The 19,499-nt window shown below is 37.4% G+C and overlaps 1 long non-coding RNA gene across 1 annotated transcript; it reads left to right on the forward strand.

The window, feature by feature from the left end:
* Positions 1-1,406: 1,406 nt before the first annotated feature.
* On the forward strand, positions 1,407-19,211 carry LOC128247575 (uncharacterized). Its single transcript, XR_008263907.1, has 2 exons — positions 1,407-1,586; positions 18,339-19,211. It is a non-coding gene; the product is annotated as an uncharacterized LOC128247575 (long non-coding RNA).
* The last annotated feature ends 288 nt before the right edge of the window (positions 19,212-19,499 follow it).

The following is a 19,499-nucleotide window of genomic DNA, read 5'->3' on the forward strand; positions in this document are numbered from 1 at the left end:
GTAATTGGTTCTAGGCAAAAATTCTAACTGTCTCTGATTTTATTGTCTCTTATCTAGTAGTAATAGTATAAGGGACAATCACTTCTAAGGAAAGGGAAGGTGTAAGCAATATGCATGGACATGGCTATAAAGGATATGGTTATAAAGGTTTCTCTGGTCAGAGTGGCAACACTCTTATAGGTTGGGGTTTTTTTACTACTATCAAAATGTTGAGGAATTAAACCCTAGGTATATAGGTCAAACAGGGCTTTTTCTTTAGTCTGAATAGAGCATCAGTACTGTTTTACAGATATCAATATTAGTTTAACCAATATTTTAACAATAAGAGGTATGTTCATAATAATAAAATGAAATGTAATTAGTTTATATATATATATATATATGTATGTATGTATGTATGTATGTGTGTATATGTTTGTGTGTCTGTGTTTGTCCCCGCCAAGTTCGCTTGTCAACCGAGGCTGGTGTGTTTACGTCTCCGTAACTTAGCGGTTCGGCAAAAAGAGACCGATAGCATAAGTACTAGGTTTACCAAGAATAAGTCCTGGGGTCGATTTGCTCGACTAAAAGGCGGTGCCCCAGTATGGCCGCAGTCAAATGACTGAAAGAAATAAAAGTAAAAGTAAAAGTACACACACAGACATATACATATACATATATACATTAATGTATGTATGGAAATAGATAGGTAAGTTGATGAGTATGAGCGTCAACTGGCAAACACATATACATCTGGCACTCCGTCGGCTACGACGACGGGGTTCCAGCTGACCCGATCAACAGAACAGCCTGCTCGGGAAATTAACTGTGTAAGTGGCTAAGCACTCCAGAGACACTCGTACCCTTAAAGTAGATTCAGCGTAACACAGAATCTGACAAGACCCTTGAAATACAGGTACTATTCATTTTTGCTACTTGTATAGACTGGAGCAACGTGAAACATAATGTTTTACTCAAGGGCACCATGCAACACTAGGTATCGAACTCACGATCTGACGAGCTTGAACCGAATACCCAAACTACTAAGCCCATATATATATATTTATATATTGACATATAATGCTTACATACAAATGTAGATGCATACATACTCATGATAATATTTTTATACATAGGTATGTGCATCTATATGTAAGCATGTACGCACACATGTGTATACTCACACACTCACACACGCAGATACATATGTATGTAGACATATACATACATATTCATATGCTTACTTACGCATAAATACATATCTATACATACGTATATGTGTACATATGCGCTTGTGTTTGTGTGTATGTGTGAATATGCTTACATGTAAAACTGCCTATGTATAAGATTAATAATAGAAAATGACTAATATCGGAAGTGATTGATATGTTTACCATAGATTAGATTAGCTATCAGAGAACCACACATTGAGGAAACGACAGCAGCAGTATATCACAGCAACTATGTAGTATTTTATAAATATAAATATCATTTCAAAAGCAATTCACGAGTGTTAACTGCTCAATCGATCACGTATTTATATTTCACTCAGCGTGTGGATTGTGTAGAATGGAGGTAAGCTTAGAGAAGGAAAACAGTTTTGAAGCGTAAGTAATTAGTCTAAGGTGTTTTGTGTGGCTTCCTATCGCGTCTGCTATCTTACCATCAATCCTAGGTATAATTAAGCTATTGTATTACACATATAGCCGTTATAGAATTACAAAAACTTAGGAAACGCAATCGTCTGAGGTAAAGATTTTGTAGCCGATGTTATGAGGTTTTTAGATAAATGTAAACAAAAGTCGTGTTGATAACTCTTCCTGTTTGTCTTTTTTCTTTTCCTTTTTTCTTGTACATTTGTCTAACGACTCAAAGCATCATCTAAAAATGTTGCGGTTACCTTGAAGTTGTCCATCCATGCTGTGTAATGTAATAAGTAGTTAGAGAGTCAGGTAGATGTTTCTACGTGCGGTTTGCAGGTGTAGCTGACTTCATTCCTGAGAGATTTCTAAGGTGGTTTCACAAGAGGAGCTTCCGGCCCTCTCAAATTACATATTCTGAAAAATGCACCGATTCAGATGGATAGTTGAATAGATGTACAGATAAGGAGAGAGTGAATCGATTCAAGAACTTAATTAGTACTTTGTTTATCGAAAGGCAAAGTTAACTTCGACACGATTCGTTCGAACTTAAAACGCAGAGCAAGAACAAATACGCAAGGTATTTTATTCAACTCAGTCAATTTGCTGCCTTTTAATAACAATTAACAATCGATTAAATCGATCCTAATACTTGGCTGGTGCTCATTGTATTGATTCCAGAACTTTAAATGACAAAATTATTGTCTTCCTCTTCGGTTATAATTCAGTTTTCATCTAGTATGCTTTATAAAAGTAGTAAATGACTTCCAATACATGACTGGTATTTTATTGTATTGTTCGCCGAAGAAAAAATAAAAGCAAAATTGAAGTCTCTGGGATTTGGACTCTGAAAGTAAAGGATCGTTACCAATTACTGTAGACATTTTGTCCGACTCTCTAGCATATCCACCTGATCCACGAAGCATGATTTGAACTAGAAATTCAAAAGGATGTAGCGAAACACACCAAAGGAATTATTCAAATACTCCATAGATTCTGCCATATAAAGACCTCAAGGACAGATGAATGATAAACGTATTAATATTTCTCTTTTAGGAATAATATGAAGAGCACAATTGAGATTTATTAACTAATTGTGATTCAAAGAAAAGGACAGTAGATGTGAGAAGAGAGGCTTAGCGGACACCATCTACCCTAATACTTGGTTGGTACTTTATTTTATTCACCTTGGAATTCGGGCGAGGGAATTAGCTGCACTACTTGGCAGACATTGGATTTAATCAACTTCAGAAGATGAAAGGCAAAGTTGACCACAGATGGTTTTTAACGCAGAACGTAAGGAAATGGGAGAAATATTGTAACGATTTTGTCAGCTAATCGTCTTTCTGGGAGCTAATAATGGCCTCAAAATTTGAGACAAGGCCAGCAACCTTTAGGGTGGAGGTAAGTACATTATATCGACTCCGATTTCTTAACTGGTGCTTTATTCTACCGAGCGCGAAACGAAGAAAAAACAAAATTGACGTCGGTGGTGTTTGAACTCAGAGCGTAAAAATCGGAAAAATGCTGCTAAGCATTTTGTCCTGCGTGCTTAACAATTCTGCCAGCTCGCCGCCTCTTTGGGAGTTAATAATCCTCTCTACTGCAGGCACAACTGATATTTTCGGGGGTTAGTCGATTACAACGAACACAGTACTTGACTGGTACTTATTTCATCGACCCCGAAAGGATGAAAGGTAAAGTCGATCTCGGCGGCGTTTGAACTCAAAACATATAGATGGACGTAATACTGTTAAGCATTTTCCCGGCATTTTTCTCGATATGTTAACGACCCTGTCAGCCCTCCGCTTTAATTTCTGAAAATTAATAATCCTTTCTACTAAAAGCACAAGGCCTGAAACTTGGTGGAGGTGGATAGTTGATTACATCGATCCCAGGACTCAACTGGTTCTTAATTTATCGACCCCGAAAGGATGAAAGGTAAAGTCAACCTCGGTGAAATTTGAATTCAGAACGTATATACGGTCGTAATACCCGGTGTGCTAACGATTCTGTCCGCACACCGCTTTATTTTCTGAGAATTCATAACGACATTTCGTTTATAGAGTTCTGTATTTAATATCAAAGGTGCCATATAAGCGGTTGCTTGACTTTATAGAAATAACACTAGAATCTCTCTCAACATACACTCTACGATTTTAAAAAAGTAGGATACTTTCGATAATGTATTCTAGGTACATTATTCTTAGAGAAGAAGGCGGCGAGCTGGCAGAAACATTAGCACGCTGGACGAAACGCTTAGCAGTATTTCGTCTGTCTTTACGTTCTGCGTCCAAATTCCACCGAGGTCGACTTTGCCTTTCATCCTTTCGGGGGTCGATAAATTAAGTACCCGTTGCGTACTGGGGTCGATTTAATCGACTGGCACCCTCCCCCAAAATTTCGGGCCTTGTACCTATAGGAGAAAAGATTATTTTTAGCGAAGAAAATAAGAAAACTGGACGGCCATGGTTTTAATACCTTTCACAACAGTTCCACGTGACGGCGCGTAACCTAGTGGCTTGTGTGTTCGGCTCACGTGCATATGATCTTTAGTTCAATTCCTGGATAGTGGAACGTCGTGCTCTCATGCAAAGTATTTCAATCATATTACCTCGGCCGATACAGCTCTAATTAGTAGTAGCAATATGCTGGTACAACTTTTCTACTCCGTTGTTCTGATGATTAAAGGAAAGAGTGTCGATATCCTTAAAGAAAAAGGTATCTATGTCTCTCCGCTGCTATATGTGCACCTAAAACAATGAAGGAACGTATGGCACGCCTTACCAAACCATACACGTTCGCTACTGACAGCTTTCTCTAATTTATAGGTCTACCCAATCAGAGTCAACTTGGGATAAAACAACGACAATAACCACGAAACGTATTCAAATTCAAGACCGTGTCACACGAAATTGATATTAAAATGAACATAGTGCCGGTGCCCTATATGCATTGCTCCCTATTTAGATATTCTGGGATTTTCTTTTTTAGACCCAAAACAATATTCTACGGGGAAGATAGTATATTTGCTGTTAAATGTTACATAACTCACTCTTATCATGGAAACTAAAACTGAAACATGGAATTTCTACGTGATTGCTCAACCTGCTTTACATCGATGACAACTCAACCCGGAAATACACTCTACTCTCTTTAAAAACATGCACACAATTGGATATTATGACTGAAGAAAAGCAACAGAATTTTTATAACTGGAACATTTTGGGATCTAAACAACAAGTGCAGCAAAGTGTAAAAGCATTTAATATGATAGGCTAGCGACTGTGACTCATTCAACTTCCCATGTATATGAATATTATATCATATAAACCAAGTAATTCTTGGTATTCTGTTGCCTTTTTGCACAATCACATCACGTTGCATTGCAACAACTCTGTATAGCAGTCCAATCGACGCAAGTCAAATAATCTGCTAATGTCTGAATACTAAATGAAGAAACTACGTCATGACTTTTTCAATAAGAGTTAATCTTATTTAACGGAGAGACGATACTTCTGTGGCATTACTTTGTCGTTATGTTGTCATTTTGTTGAAAGATTCTTATTCTGTCTTCATATAATGCATTTCTATTTATCAAGGGATTGTGTTAAGTATTTATTGTAAAGCATATCTAATACGGCAGGCAATAGCGATTTGCTATTATTCTATTTCCATTAACTGTAGAAGGACAATTTCGTGTTTACATTGCTAGCTTTGAAATTAATTTAGGTTTCCAAGTAAATCTATCAACATCGCAGGAAAAAATCTAAAGCTGATTATTTTCATTATTTAACTGACATGGCATTTCTCCTTGAAATGACAGCTATGTCAATCAGCTTTTCATTTGAAATTTATTCATAATGTTCATGTGTTGCAGCAGCACGAGGAAACATATTCATACAATTCATTGAATTGACATAACTCCGTTGAATTGATCACAATATATTACTGGTACTATTTTTTTTTATTGATTTCAGACAGAAAAATGTAGAGTCAGTCCTGTTTGAAAAGACATATAATCAAAAGCATTACATACGTGACCAACCCGTCTTTTACTCAGATGCAGCATTAACGAATATATGATTCGATGTGCTTGATTTGAGGGAGATTTGGCTTTTATTTCTAGTAGGTTGTACAACCAAGTGGATGCTTCCCTATTGGCTGGTTGATGGGAATTTATATCAGAATGTAAACAAACGACATTAAATATTTTAATGACGCTGCGTGAATGAAAGTCAGATTCGATCCTAGTTAGATCTTAAACACAAAACACTAGATATAAGAAATTAAGAAACATTTAACCCAATGTTCTAGCATTTCCACCATTCCATCATGATTGTTTGTGTTTATAATGATTGTACTCAGAAGAAATAACGACCATGGCCGTTATTGTCTCTTCCACACTGGGGACATTGATATGATTGATGTTCAGGTTTAAATATCTGGAAATCAACATATGCTGGGAAAATCTGATCAGGAAAGGAGACTCTAAAACACTGAGTTTCGGAGATGAAAAGGAATAAGGGGAAGAAGTTCCTAAAAGGCAGGATACAGCTACTAGGGCGCCAGTGGAAGAAGAGACAGGCGTGTCAATTTGTCCTAGTTGGAGTGGCGTGGCATTTACCTAGAAGAATAAAGGCTATTGTAGTAACATTAGAATAACCAATGAATGAGACAGCTGTTTTTGCAGTTATGATGTTAAATTGAATAACATACTAGGTTTGATGATAGTTTAGCATAATCGTTAGAGCCTGTTACGGTATTCTGAGTTCAAATTCCTTCGCGATCAACTTTGCCTTTATCCTTCCAGGATCGACAAAAACAAGTACCAATTAAGTGGTGGGGTTGATTTCATCGACTGTCAGAAATTACTATTATTAAGGCGTCGTGCAAAATGTCTTGCAGTTACTGTCCTGTTATGTTCTAAGCTCAAATTCCACTGAGGTGATTTTACTTTTCATGTTTCTGGAGTTGATTAAAATGAAGCACTAATCAAGTATTAAGGTCGGTTTGATCAACATTGGTTCTCCCCAATATTCGAGATTTTTGTTTCTGTTAGAAATTAATAAACTTCCGGACTAAGTTTCATTTATAATTTTAAAATGGCACCTTTTTACACTTTGATATTCTTTTATATCATGACTGTTTGATCTGCAATTTATTTCCATCATTGATTGCAAGTATCGGAGTTTAAAAGGAGAACCAAACGAGCGTTTATATTAATACACTGTGTTAATCAATCATTTTTACTTAGCTTGAATTCACCTAAACACTGTTACTTATAGAAAGTGGAGGCGCAATGGCCCAGTGGTTAGGGCAGCGGATTTGCGGTCATAGGATCGCGGTTTCGATTCCCAGACCGGGCGCTGTGAGTGTTTATTGAGCGAAAACACCTAAAGCTCCACGAGGCTCCGGTAGGGGATGGTGGCGAACCCTGCTGTACTCTTTCACCGCAACTCTCTCTCACTCTTGTTTCTGTTGTGCCTGTATTTCAAAGGGTCAGCCTTGTCACACTGTGTCACGCTGGATATCCCTGAGAACTACATTAAAGGTACACGTGTCTGTGGAGTGCTCAGCCACTTGCACGTTAATTTCACGAGCAGGCTGTTCCGTTGATCGGATCAACGGAACCCTCGACGTCGTAACCGACGGAGTGCCAACAACAACTTATAGAAAGTTTCATGAATGGATTATCTGCTTCAACCTTTAAACGGCAGGAAAATGAATGCGCATGCTAAACGGGCCAAAAACAAAAAAGTGTCTTCTCTTAAAGGTAATTTTCAAACTTATTTTCACTTTAGATAAGTACAAAACCTTTAATTATTAGTCTCATGTACAATAAAATTTACATTATCATTGATCATAATTTGATTGATGTTGATTGTATTCATGTAAAATTTTTGAAGCATCAATTCCTGACGTCCGCCATATAAGGGTTAAATACCTTTTATGATGACAAATGATTGGAGTAGATACAAAGTGTTCGCTGAACCATTCTAGAAATAAAATCTCCCCACCCCAAGTCCTCCCTCAAATTACACATTACCATCTTAAAGTTAGAAAGAAAAAGAAAGACATCTTAGACACAAAGTGGTATGGTCAAAGCTAGAATCAGCTCTGATCTTGTGGCTAAAAATAGCAAAAACAACAACCGATGCATATGACAACTCATAGTCGTAATTAGCCACCTACCATAGAGATCCTAGAGCTCCTAGCCACCTACCATAGAGATCGGTGGTGTGTCAGCGTATAGACTGAATTATCTTTATTCTTTATTTTGAAGTAAGAAACTCTATATCTTCTAGATACACAGTTTCTGTACATAAAGATGATACACTGTATTGGGATGTGGTTACATTTTTCAACTGAAACTATTTTATTTTATTTATACCAATTTTGTCCTAGGAAAAAAAATGAACACCCTAAATTTTCTTTCCCCTGTTTCCTGAGAATATACGTTTATTGTATCTTGTTAAAAGGTGGCGCAGATGAGTGTACTTTGCCTTTGTGTGCATCGGTAGCAACACCGAAAACGTAAGGCGTGCCTCGTGAAACTTGGCTCATTCAGAGGTCCTAGTTTGATCTGGCCTGACCTGGTCATGACAAACGGAAACTATCATGTGCATTAATCCTTTATAGCACTGAATAAAGATCAAGTAGTTGCACAACGGTGTCATATTGAGTGATTAATGCTATGTGACCGACTGGCACCACGCCAACGGCATGAAACCTATTAACTGACAGCTGTTTTAGATAAGGGCATTTAGCCTTTGTCACAACGTCCAACAAAATTTAGAGATTCGTTGACTTCTGTCCGTTAAGACATTTCATTAATATTGTTTACTTAAATTGGTACAAAAGCTTTGAAGTTTATATGGTACGTTTATAGTCGATTGCTCCAACTTCTTTTATAATAGTATTATGTATTTTACTGTTCTATGGGCGGAGGATGAAAACCGATATCTACTCTAACGTGATTGGAACACAAAACGTTGAATAAGCGACTAAATAGCACAATGATTTTCGTTTCGAAATGCTTGATTTGCAATTCACCGCTATTGATGTCTCATTAATATTGGTTTCAACTTTTGGCACAAGGCCAGCAATTTCAGTGAATTGCATCGACCCTAGTACTCGAAATTGAAATTTGAAACCAATATTTCACTGCACGCACTGTGAAAGTGACATAAGTTTCCTTCACCCTTTCAACGCTTGCATTCCACCCATCAGATGTTTCTGAGTGTAGCTTCCTGAAGATGGTTCTAAGTATCATTTGCCAATTGCAAAATAAATCCTATTTAATGTGTAGATTTTTCAGCTCTCGGAAGGCAACGAAGTTTTCCACACCGCAATGAGTGGACATAGCTCTAAGTTTTGAAATGGTTCTAATAGGTTTTAATTTTATACATCTTATAAAGTGCTGTTGTTGAAGCGCTATGATGATGTTGTTGTTGTTGTTATTGCTATTGTTGTTGTAGTTGTTGTTGCTGTTTTGTTCTAAGTCAGCTCCGATGAATCTGATATATGAGCGAAGGTATTCCAGCAGTGATCATTCAATTATTTTATTCAGACATAGTATATTTAGGGAAGTATTATCGAAGGTTCCCCTTTTAAGGTTGTAAGATGTTATATGAAGAAAATTTAACTGGTGTTACTAGCATACAAAGAGCCCCGCTTAAAGGCTCTCTCATGGGTTTCACCAGTGATATAGGATATTGGTGGTGAGTTTTGGGCAGCTTAAATTAATCATCTACTGTCGTACCAATAGCTTTATTTTCGGCTGCGTTGAGGTTCCTGAATAAGCAATGTGAGCCATTTATCTACGATAGATAAAGGCTCTGCTTGGTGCATCAGACTTGGGCTGTGTAAGCGGGATTTCTTCTTTCTCTATCCAACTTGTTCACTTTTCTCAAAACATTTTAATGTCATATTGGCAACATTTCAAAACCAACGTTGAAGTATCGACAGTGGTGGTGTTTTGATTTCAAACTCCCTCCCTCACTCACTTTCTTTTGCGTCAGTGTGCGTGCGTGCGTGCGTGTGTGTGTGTGTGTGTGTGTATGTGTGTGTGTGTGTGTGTGTGTGTGTGTGTGTGTGTGTGTGTGTGTGTGTGTGTGTGTGTGTGTGTGTGTAAATTGTAAGCTTGTAAATAGATAACCTACCTAAATTATTCTGAAACTGTTCATGTTTTTACCTGTCCGTAATATAATATTACCACATAATATTATTAATCATTCTGCGACCTAGCAAGGTAGCCCTTGTCGCAGTTGTACAATTTGCTAGAAATAGCAGCCATCGCTCCCTCAAACACTCTACCTTAAAAGCATAGAATCGTAGGTTAGGAAAATTTGGAAAATAGGGCCTTCATTTCTGGAATACCTCTGATCACAAATCTGCTCCTTCAGGGTTTCCTTGAGCTAACCATCAACTGCAGCTGTAACGAAAACAAAATTAGCAACAACAACAGCATTAACAATATCATTAGCATTGTATTGTGTCGCCGAAGGCTGCATCATTGGATTTGTCTGTGTCACACCTCTGAAGAGCTGTTAATTGCAATTAAGCCATCTGCTAATAACATTTGCTCATTCAGTTCCGTACCTTCCTTTAACTATTATTAAGCCTTGCTCTGTACCATTAGTATTGTTTAGCCCTAGGTCAGGCCTTACTCCAGCAGTCATGTTCATTCTATCTCTCCTATCAGACCTGGTGTTTTTTAGTGTTTCTTATCCAATATGCCCTTCTTGTTTTTTTAAATCGGCAGATATGATTTGGGGAAGATTAGACTACTATTGCTAGCAACTTGAGCGACTTCGAAAAGATTCTCTGATTGACTCGTACATTTTGTTTTTATTGTTGTTTCGGTGCGAACTAAATACGATGGCGCCACAGCAAGTGAGAACAGTTAACAAAGCAATAAAATTAATTGCATTAAATTTAAATCTCCGTTAGGAGAAATTATTAATTTTCATATCAACAGTTTAATTATTTACTAAAATTTGCAATGGGATACAAAGTAATGCTAATATTTGAAAGCGAACCAGGGCGACGACCAGGCAGAACTGTTAGTACTCCGGGCAAAATATTTTGGGGTATTTCGTCCGTCTTTATGTTCTGAGTTAAAATTCCGCCTCGGTCGACTTTATCTTTCATTCTTTCAGGTTCGATAAAATAAGTACCAGTTGAACACTAATGCAGATGTAATCGACTTATCCCTTCCCCTAAAATTGCTGACCTTGTGCCAAAATTTGAAATCAATATTTGAAAGGGAACCCTCGACTGCTTTGCTGGATGTCAGTTCACTATTGATATGCCCATCAACCAACATTTCCTTATAATAACATTCAGGTAACCCAAATATAATTGATTGAAAACCGTAGAATAAAATGTTGAACCTACAAAATTCCAGCATGCATCTAAAATGCACTTCTACTTACCTATACCTAATAAACAGTATGTACACTTTTGGGTGCATGGGGACATTTTGCTGACCTGCATCTGTCAGGGCATAAATAAGTTTGGGGGCACCGTTTTCGTTGTCGTTGTAGTCCAACACTTCTGTACATATCTCGAAAATTGTCCTTACCTTGAAATACAAACCTTTCTGAAATCATACTATCTTCTCACTACTCTATCCAGGCCGTGAAGTAGCAGTGTAATTTTAGTGTATACTTTCAAGGATAAGTACAACTCACATTCGCCGAAGATAGAACTTCAATATGTGTGTCACAGAAATTCTGGTCTTGCTGATGTCTCCCACATCTATGACTAGTTACCTAAAACCATTGAGCAAGTGACTTTGCTTCCAGCCGGATCCATAGGTCACGTGAATATACACAATGTCCCTTGACAGTGGCTATATTTGTTGGAAAGAAACTTTCTTGAAAAGCTTCATCAAAAAGGTTCTTGTCCGCTCTGTTTCAAAACATTCTTCCCTCACAACTTTCAGCATCATGTATACGGAGAAAGTCTGCTTGGTGCTGTTTTTGTGACGGGCTACTCAAAGCAATCCTTGTATTATGTTGTATGTGCGTGTTTGTGCGCGCTTGTGTGTGTGCATGTGTGTGTGAGTGTGCGCGTGTACGTTTGCGTGTGTGTGTGTGTGTGTGTGAGAGAGAGAGAGAGAGAGAGAGAGAGAGAGAGAGAGTTGTGTACTAATTAATTTATCAACTCACAGCTGTTTCTATTTATAACAATTACGTTGATGGAGAATGGTTTTTGAGTTTAGTTGTTGGTGTTGCTGCTATAATAGTTTTCACTGATTTTCTACTCTTTTGGTTCATTTTCCTCTTATTACATTTGTTGATGGTGTGCTTGTGGAGGCGCAATGACCCAGTGGTTAGGGCAGCGGAGTCGCGGTCATAGGATCGCGGTTTCGATTCCCAGACCGGGCGTTGTGAGTGTTTATTGAGCGAAAACACTTAAAGCTCCACGAGGCTCCGGCAGGGGATGGTGGCGAACCCTGCTGTACTCTTCCACCACAACTTTCTCTCACTCTTACTTCCTGTTTCTGTTGTGCCTGTAATTCAAAGGGTCAGCCTTGTCACACTGTGTCATGCTGAATATCCCCGAGAGCTACGTTAAGGGTACACGTGTCTGTGGAGTGCTCAGCCACTTGCACGTTAATTTCACGAGCAGGTTGTTCCGTTGAATCAACTGGAACCCTCGACGTCGTAAGCGACGGAGTGCCAACAAATACAGATGGTGCGCTTATAAGTTTAATTGTTGCTTCTTGTTGTTACTGTTGTTGTCGTCGTCGCTGTTGCTGTAATGTTGGTGGTTGTAGTTGTGTTGACGGTAGTTGTGACTGCTTAATGGAGTTTCTACGTTTTATTGAATCTCCTATTTTTAACCTAGAACACTATAATTGTCTTCTTTTTTTTTTCTCCACTTCATTCCAACGAAGACCTCTTGCAGCATGTCTTTCATGTCAACTTCATCGCAAGATGAGGTCTCAAAATCGGAACGATATGAGGTGGTGAGGGAAAAGGTGAGTCTGCGCGTTTGTGTTTTCTCGTTTTGCTGGGGCAAGCAATGCTGGAAACTCTTTTTATTTGTGGTTGTGAATTTTGTTGTTCTGCCATTTCTATTTCTATTATCAATGTTACTGTTTGCATCGTTATTGTTTGTATTGCTGTTGTTGCTGCTCCTGCGGCTGTTGACACATCTTCTATTTTTGCTGCTGCTCTGGCTTTTGATGCTGCTGTTGTCGCCTTTGTTAATGTCGATGTTGTTACAGAATGTGGGGTTGGAAGAGGTGCGGACCTTTTATTTTTGCTCTCTGATGTTTGGGAATACCATACATGTGGAAATTAGGTCCTCTCTCTTCCTTTCACTTTCCCAAACCGCTAGATGCTGTTTGGCACGTTGATCCGGTCAGGGATGCTTTCAAGTTTTTCCCAATCTGTTTAACCGGGGAGTTTTAAACTTCTGACAATTTTTTTCTGAAACAGCCAATCTATTTCTAAGAATGTCACTTCATCATCCTCGTCGTTTTAAGTGATATCCACCAGCCACCATCTATTTAATTTATCCTCACCTACGCCACTTGCCACTTCACTATCTATAACACAATGACAATGAACTTCTCACTCTGAAAGGATTTGTAGTGTGGGTTATTGACTCAGTTTTAGAGAGAACTCTGACCTGTCGTTTTTCCGTACCGTCTGCTGCAAGTAATGAAGATTCTTTTTTTGTTTTTCTCTCATATTGTCTTGTTGCACTTCTTGACAGTCTGTTTATCCACCACCGTTTCATGCCTGTGCATCGGTAGTTACCGTCTACTTTCCTATATTTTCCATCACCTACAGACACAAGGCTGTGGTCACTTTTTTACCTTATTTCAAACGAGTCCACGGCCTTCATTTAATTGACACTTTTGTATCTCCAGTAACTCTGTTACACTTGCTCTAGTATAGTCGCTGTTTTTGCTGATGCTGGTGCCGAAACAGCTTCCGGTTGAGGTGTTGCCAGCGAACGCAGTGAATTGGTGGTGGCTATGGTACTTGGTGCGGTAGTATTTCTCCGACTTATTGAGTTGGTGGCAGCAGAGTTGTTGCAGATTTTTTTCTCTTCACCTCCAGTATTGCTGCTGGTTCCCTTGTCGTTTGGCATGGTGTAGTTGTTGTTGTTGTTGTTGTTATTTTATCGGCTCCGAAAGGAAAGTGGCGAAGTTGACCTCGGCATAAAGAACCTCAAGAAATGCCGGTAAGCATTTTCTTCGACGCATTAACGACTCTGTCAGCTCGTCGCCTTTCGTAGTTAAATAATCCTTTCTACTATAGACACAAGGCCTGGGTTTTGTGGGGAGAGGGACAGTTGATCACATCGACCCCAGTAATCAACTGGTACTTGATTTATCGACTCCGAAAGAATGAAAGGCAAAGTCGATCTCGGTGGAATTTGAACTCAGAACGTACCGGCAGATGAAATACCGCTAAGCATTTCGCCCGGCGTCCCAACAATTCTGCCAGCTTACCGCCTTCTTTTGTGACTAAATAATAACATCAGTCTTATGTTGCTTTCAGCTAAATAACTACTCACTTCTTGTTCTATTCTATATATCATAGAAAGGATTAAAGCATTCAGTACCATTTTCTTGTACAATGAATCATCATGGATTGGAACAGTTTTGGTTCGTATACGAACCAACAGATCGCTTGATAAGTCTTCATCTCTGCTAACCAAGAGTGAATACAAAACGACTAAAGAAAAACTTAGTTTGATCTTCCTGACTAAAACTTATGCCAAACCAAATGCTGTGCTACAACACTGAAAAAAAAACAACAAAACTCTCTAACTGCATGCTGTCGTGTTTATTTACAAACCAAAATTACTTCGGTATTCATGCTTGAAGGTGAGGCACAATAGCAATAGTATTGGCACCATGTTAGATATCATATACTCAAGTATAATAATGATTTCAAAATTTAGTTCAGAGCCAGCAGTTTTTGACGATTACATCGACCATAGTGTTCAACTAGTAATTATTTTATTGAACCTGAGAGGATGAAAGGAGAAGTCGACCTCGGTGGAATTTGAACTCAAAACGTAAAGACGGACGAAATGCCGTTAAACATTTTCCCCCGCTGGTTAACGATTCTTCTCACTCGCTGCCTTACACTCAGGTATAATACTAAAACATCAGAGATCTGTTATCTCTTTTGGCAGCACTGATGAATTCAGGGCACAGCGAATCAACGAAACATTTCTTGACATTCAACGTTTCCGATATTTTCAGCAGAGAATAATTATGCACTGTGGCACACATTTACGTTTATTCAGAGAAATATGATCAAGACTCAAGAATAGGTTTTCAAATGTTCTTCTCGTGGATAAACTGTTCTTAAATATGTACGTGTGCGTATGTGTGCGTGCGTGTGTGCGTGTGTCTGTGTATTCCTTAACGTATATTTGCATATTTGCATGTCTTTAGTATGTTATGTAAGTTTATATAAGTATAGATATGATATAAACAACCTTGATACATGTTGACTGCCTGTTTATGTTTTTTATTTCCGTTTTCATCTATATCACGTCGATCAATACGTTGCATTCAACTAATCTCCAAGTAGGCAAGCATCAAACCCTATATTTCAAACTGGAAAATTAGCAGGCCCGTCGCCAGACTTTGTTGCGTGGGGATTCTTTAGAATATTCCGGGCGGGCACTAATTTGTATTGCGGGAAGATTTTTGTAAACTGTATTTTCTAAATCTGTGAGTACATCATTGAATAGTGAAGGGACAGTGCTGTCCAGTTGCACCCCCTTAACGACGGGAATGAGTTTGGGCACAAATTCGACCTGAGCATTAATTGTATGTACTTATTATCTTATGTCATATGGCATCTTATTACCCACAATTCATATGTGTGTGCATGTGAGCGTTTCTGTATGTATGTATGTATGTATGTATGTATGTATGTATGTATGTATGTATGCATGTATGTATGTATGTATGCATGTATGTATGTATAAGTTGTCTGAGAAAATACGTGATGGTCATAAGTGGAAAGCCTTTAACTACGTTATCGATCAGAGTTGTCCTAGGGCTAAACAACAGTGCAGACCAGGACACGGGATATGAATAAAAAAGAAATTTGTCTGTCTATTAGACGGAAGTTTAGCGCTCCATCGACATCACAATTTGGGCTTCTTCGGCTTTAATACACTCGAAGTTTATATTGAGACCACTTAAAATTAGTAGTATCATCCATATATAGTGTAATATAAAGAAGAGGAATTCACTTCTTCAACAGTTATAAAGCTGTCATCTGATTAGCATATATCGAGTTAATAACATAGTGTATCTAAAGACTTCCACGTAGTCATCTATAAATAGAAGTACATCTATAGTTTGGGGGGGAAAACCTGATATCATTAAAATATTCTCGCGGCCTCTAAATTTCTAGTTTATCACCACATACATACAAATTTATCTCCGCTTCAATCAAAAAGCCTTGTATGACCTTTAGATATAAATATTTATTCACTTAGATACTCAAAATTTATTCGGAGTTTCATTTGAAATAGTAACAAATCTTCTAATTGTTAAGAAAAGAAAACAGTTTTCTAAAGCAAAGAAAAAATAGATATATGCTATAATCTCGTTTTTCTCCGAAGCATGAACGATAATTTCATTCAATAATTTCAAATAATAATAATAATAATAATAATAATAATAATAATAATAATAATAACAATAATAATGTTTTCCTCAACTATAAGCTCAAGGCCTGAAATTTGGTGGGATGGGTTAGTCGATTATATAATTATAATAAGACTATTACACTCGTTTACTGGTCATGCTTCAAGAACTCTGCGAAGAATTTTTGCAGTTCCAAGCAATGCTGATTTTTGTAGGTGTTCTACCCTTACATTTGTACCAATCTTTTTGAGCCATGTCGGTAGTTGAGTGCTAAATTCCCGTTTTGTTAGAACTCCTAGATTTTGCATGCATAGCGGATTTGCTACCTGCAACCTACTATGCTATCTGTTCTTTTCAAATATTTGATACATTCCTGATGATTCTGGCCGTACTAAGGAGGTGAACGTTTTGCAATAGCTCCACTGGTCATCCTATTCCCATTTCCCTTATATTCCTCTTGATGCCTTCTGATACTGTCCCCAAGGACCCAATAATAATTTGCACTATCTTCACATTCTTCATATTTCCACGATCGAACTATCTCATATTTATGAGAATTGTATATGTCTACTTTTTTCATCTTCCTTCTTAACTATTCGTAGTTCAAAGGGACAGGCAACATCAGTTATCTATATGAACATCTGGTTCACCTCGTCTACCACCACTAGGCCCAACTAGGTGAGCTCAAGTACCTGGTTCTGTTTGGATTGGAAAATCCCACAGAATTTAACAGGTCTCCGACTCCTCCTCTCTCTAAGGTTTGTCCTCATACCACGTCTTGCCTCTCTCTAATCCCCATTTTCACAGCTTCCAATGCAGGTTTTTTGTTACCTTTTATTATTATTATTATTATTATTATTATTATTATTATTATTATTATTATTGTCGTTGTTGTTGTTGTTGTTGTTGTTGTTATTTAGGTGTAGACTTGTGAGTCGGAGAAAAGGAATTGGGGAGGGCACTTGCCCTTGGTGTTCAAGGAGATCTTGGAATGTGAGATTCCTCGATTATCCCAAGAGGTCATCCTGTACCAAGAGGACTACATCTCTATTACACCCCACGACGTTTTTGTTAACCTTTGTAAACTATGTATATTTCCTTTCCTTTTCACTGTATACCGTGTATACCTACTCATTTTATTATTATTATTATTATTATTATTATTATTATTATTATTATTATTATTATTATTATTATTATTATTATTGTTGTTGTTGTTGTTGTTGTTATTGTCATTATTATTATTATTGAGTGAAAGAGCAACGAATGCCATTTTAGTGACACTGGGGTACAAAACTACGAAGCCCAATTATGCCCATCCGTCTGATAAGCGTACACCAGGGTACATGCATCACAACCATATATGCGCAACACGGTGATCTCATATCAAAATTAACAGCGCATGACCTTACAGTGGAGTTCAATTAGAATTTTCTTCAGGTCGAGTAGCCAATCCCGCTCATAAGGTTCCTGAATAAGGATTGTTTAAGGATGTTGAATGAATCACCCATGTTTCCAGAGGTGAATTATTCAAATCCCAAAGAATTCCTCTCAACACATCGCTATGATGCTCCCTGACTACTTCTGCTCGTGATCAGAGATGCACATATCATCAGCCACCAAGGGACATGCTCAAGTGGTTAAGGACAAGCAAATCTGTGGTATTGAGCAGAATATTAGACCAAGACAAAACAATGTACATGATAACACTTCCAATCAGTTAAGATGAGAAGCCATGAAAGCCACTGCTTGGTACTGCATCAGGGCATTTATTATTATTATTATTATTATTATCATTATTATTAATATTATTATTATTATCATTATTATTATTATTATTATTATTATTATTATTAATATTATTATTATTATTATTATTATTATTATTATTATGATTATTATTATTGTTGTTCAATAGTTTTATTTTTATAACGTGCTTTCACTTCACTACCGAGCGCAGCCTTATTATTATTATTATTATTATTATTATTATTATTATTATTATTATTATTATTATTATTATTATTATTATTATTATTATTATTTCTTATTTATGGTTTCTGGTTTAGGTACAAAGCCAGCAATTTTGATGGGACTGGATTAATCGATATCATTGATCCCGATACTAAACGGCCAGAAGGGCGTCAGATAACGAGCGTGGAGATTTACACATAAATCATGTGAAACAAAAAGAAAATATCGAATGGAGTAAAATATATACACAGCGCACAAATGTGAGTATGCGGTTCTGCTGATAGATGAAAACATCAAGCAACAGCCATTTAACACCACAGATGCTGGACATACTTCATACGGATGCCAGGCCTTACAATAGATTTCCGATGACATAATATGAAAACCTCGAATATTCTAAAAATGGCTTACATGAAGAACTGAAACTGTAGAACTTGCAAAAAAAAATAAAATAATAATAATAAGACAGTGATGGTCTGTGTTTCCTTCAAAAAGGCCCACTTCAAAAAGATCACTTCTTTTTCTTACAGCAAACTAAATCCTGTTTGTGAACTTATCTAACTTTTAAAGGCTTTATTTTCTAACTAGGACTTCAAAATACTTCAGTCCTGAAGAATAATTAATATTATATATTATTTACAGGACTAACGCGGCAAACTGGCAGTGTCGTTAGCACGCTGGACAAAATACTTAGCCGCATTTCGCCCGTCTTTACATTCTGAGTTCAAATTCCACTGTGGTCGACTTTACCTTTCATTCTTTTGGGGTCGATAAAATAAGTCAATGTGATCGACTTATTCCCTTCCCTGAGATTGCTGGCCTTGTGCCAAAATTTGAAATCTATTATTTATAGACTTAAAACCAAAATATTACTCATATTCACGTATCTAACTATACACAATATACCGACTGTATCCAGGAAACCACTCGTTCCAACTAACACTCATTAAACGCTCTCCTAATCTGAAGTTGTGTCATCTTTCTCTCTCTCAGCCTCTTTTAATGATGCTATAAATAGTTTCTGTGCATCTTAAATTCGCCACTATTACACTATTTTTATCTTAATTCATAATCTTATTCGGACCCACCATTTGTCTTTTACAAAAACGTATGTCTTTCTTTCATTACTAACGAAACTATTTTATCTATTCCTTAGCTGCCAATTACGCAGCGAATTCGTTGAGTGGCCAGAGCGATAGACAGAATGTCTATTTTCTTTGCTCTAAGTTCAAATCTCGTTAAGCTGTTTTCCAGCC

Source organism: Octopus bimaculoides, chromosome 4 (genome assembly GCF_001194135.2).
Source record: "Octopus bimaculoides isolate UCB-OBI-ISO-001 chromosome 4, ASM119413v2, whole genome shotgun sequence".
NCBI classification, from domain to species: domain Eukaryota; kingdom Metazoa; phylum Mollusca; class Cephalopoda; order Octopoda; family Octopodidae; genus Octopus; species Octopus bimaculoides.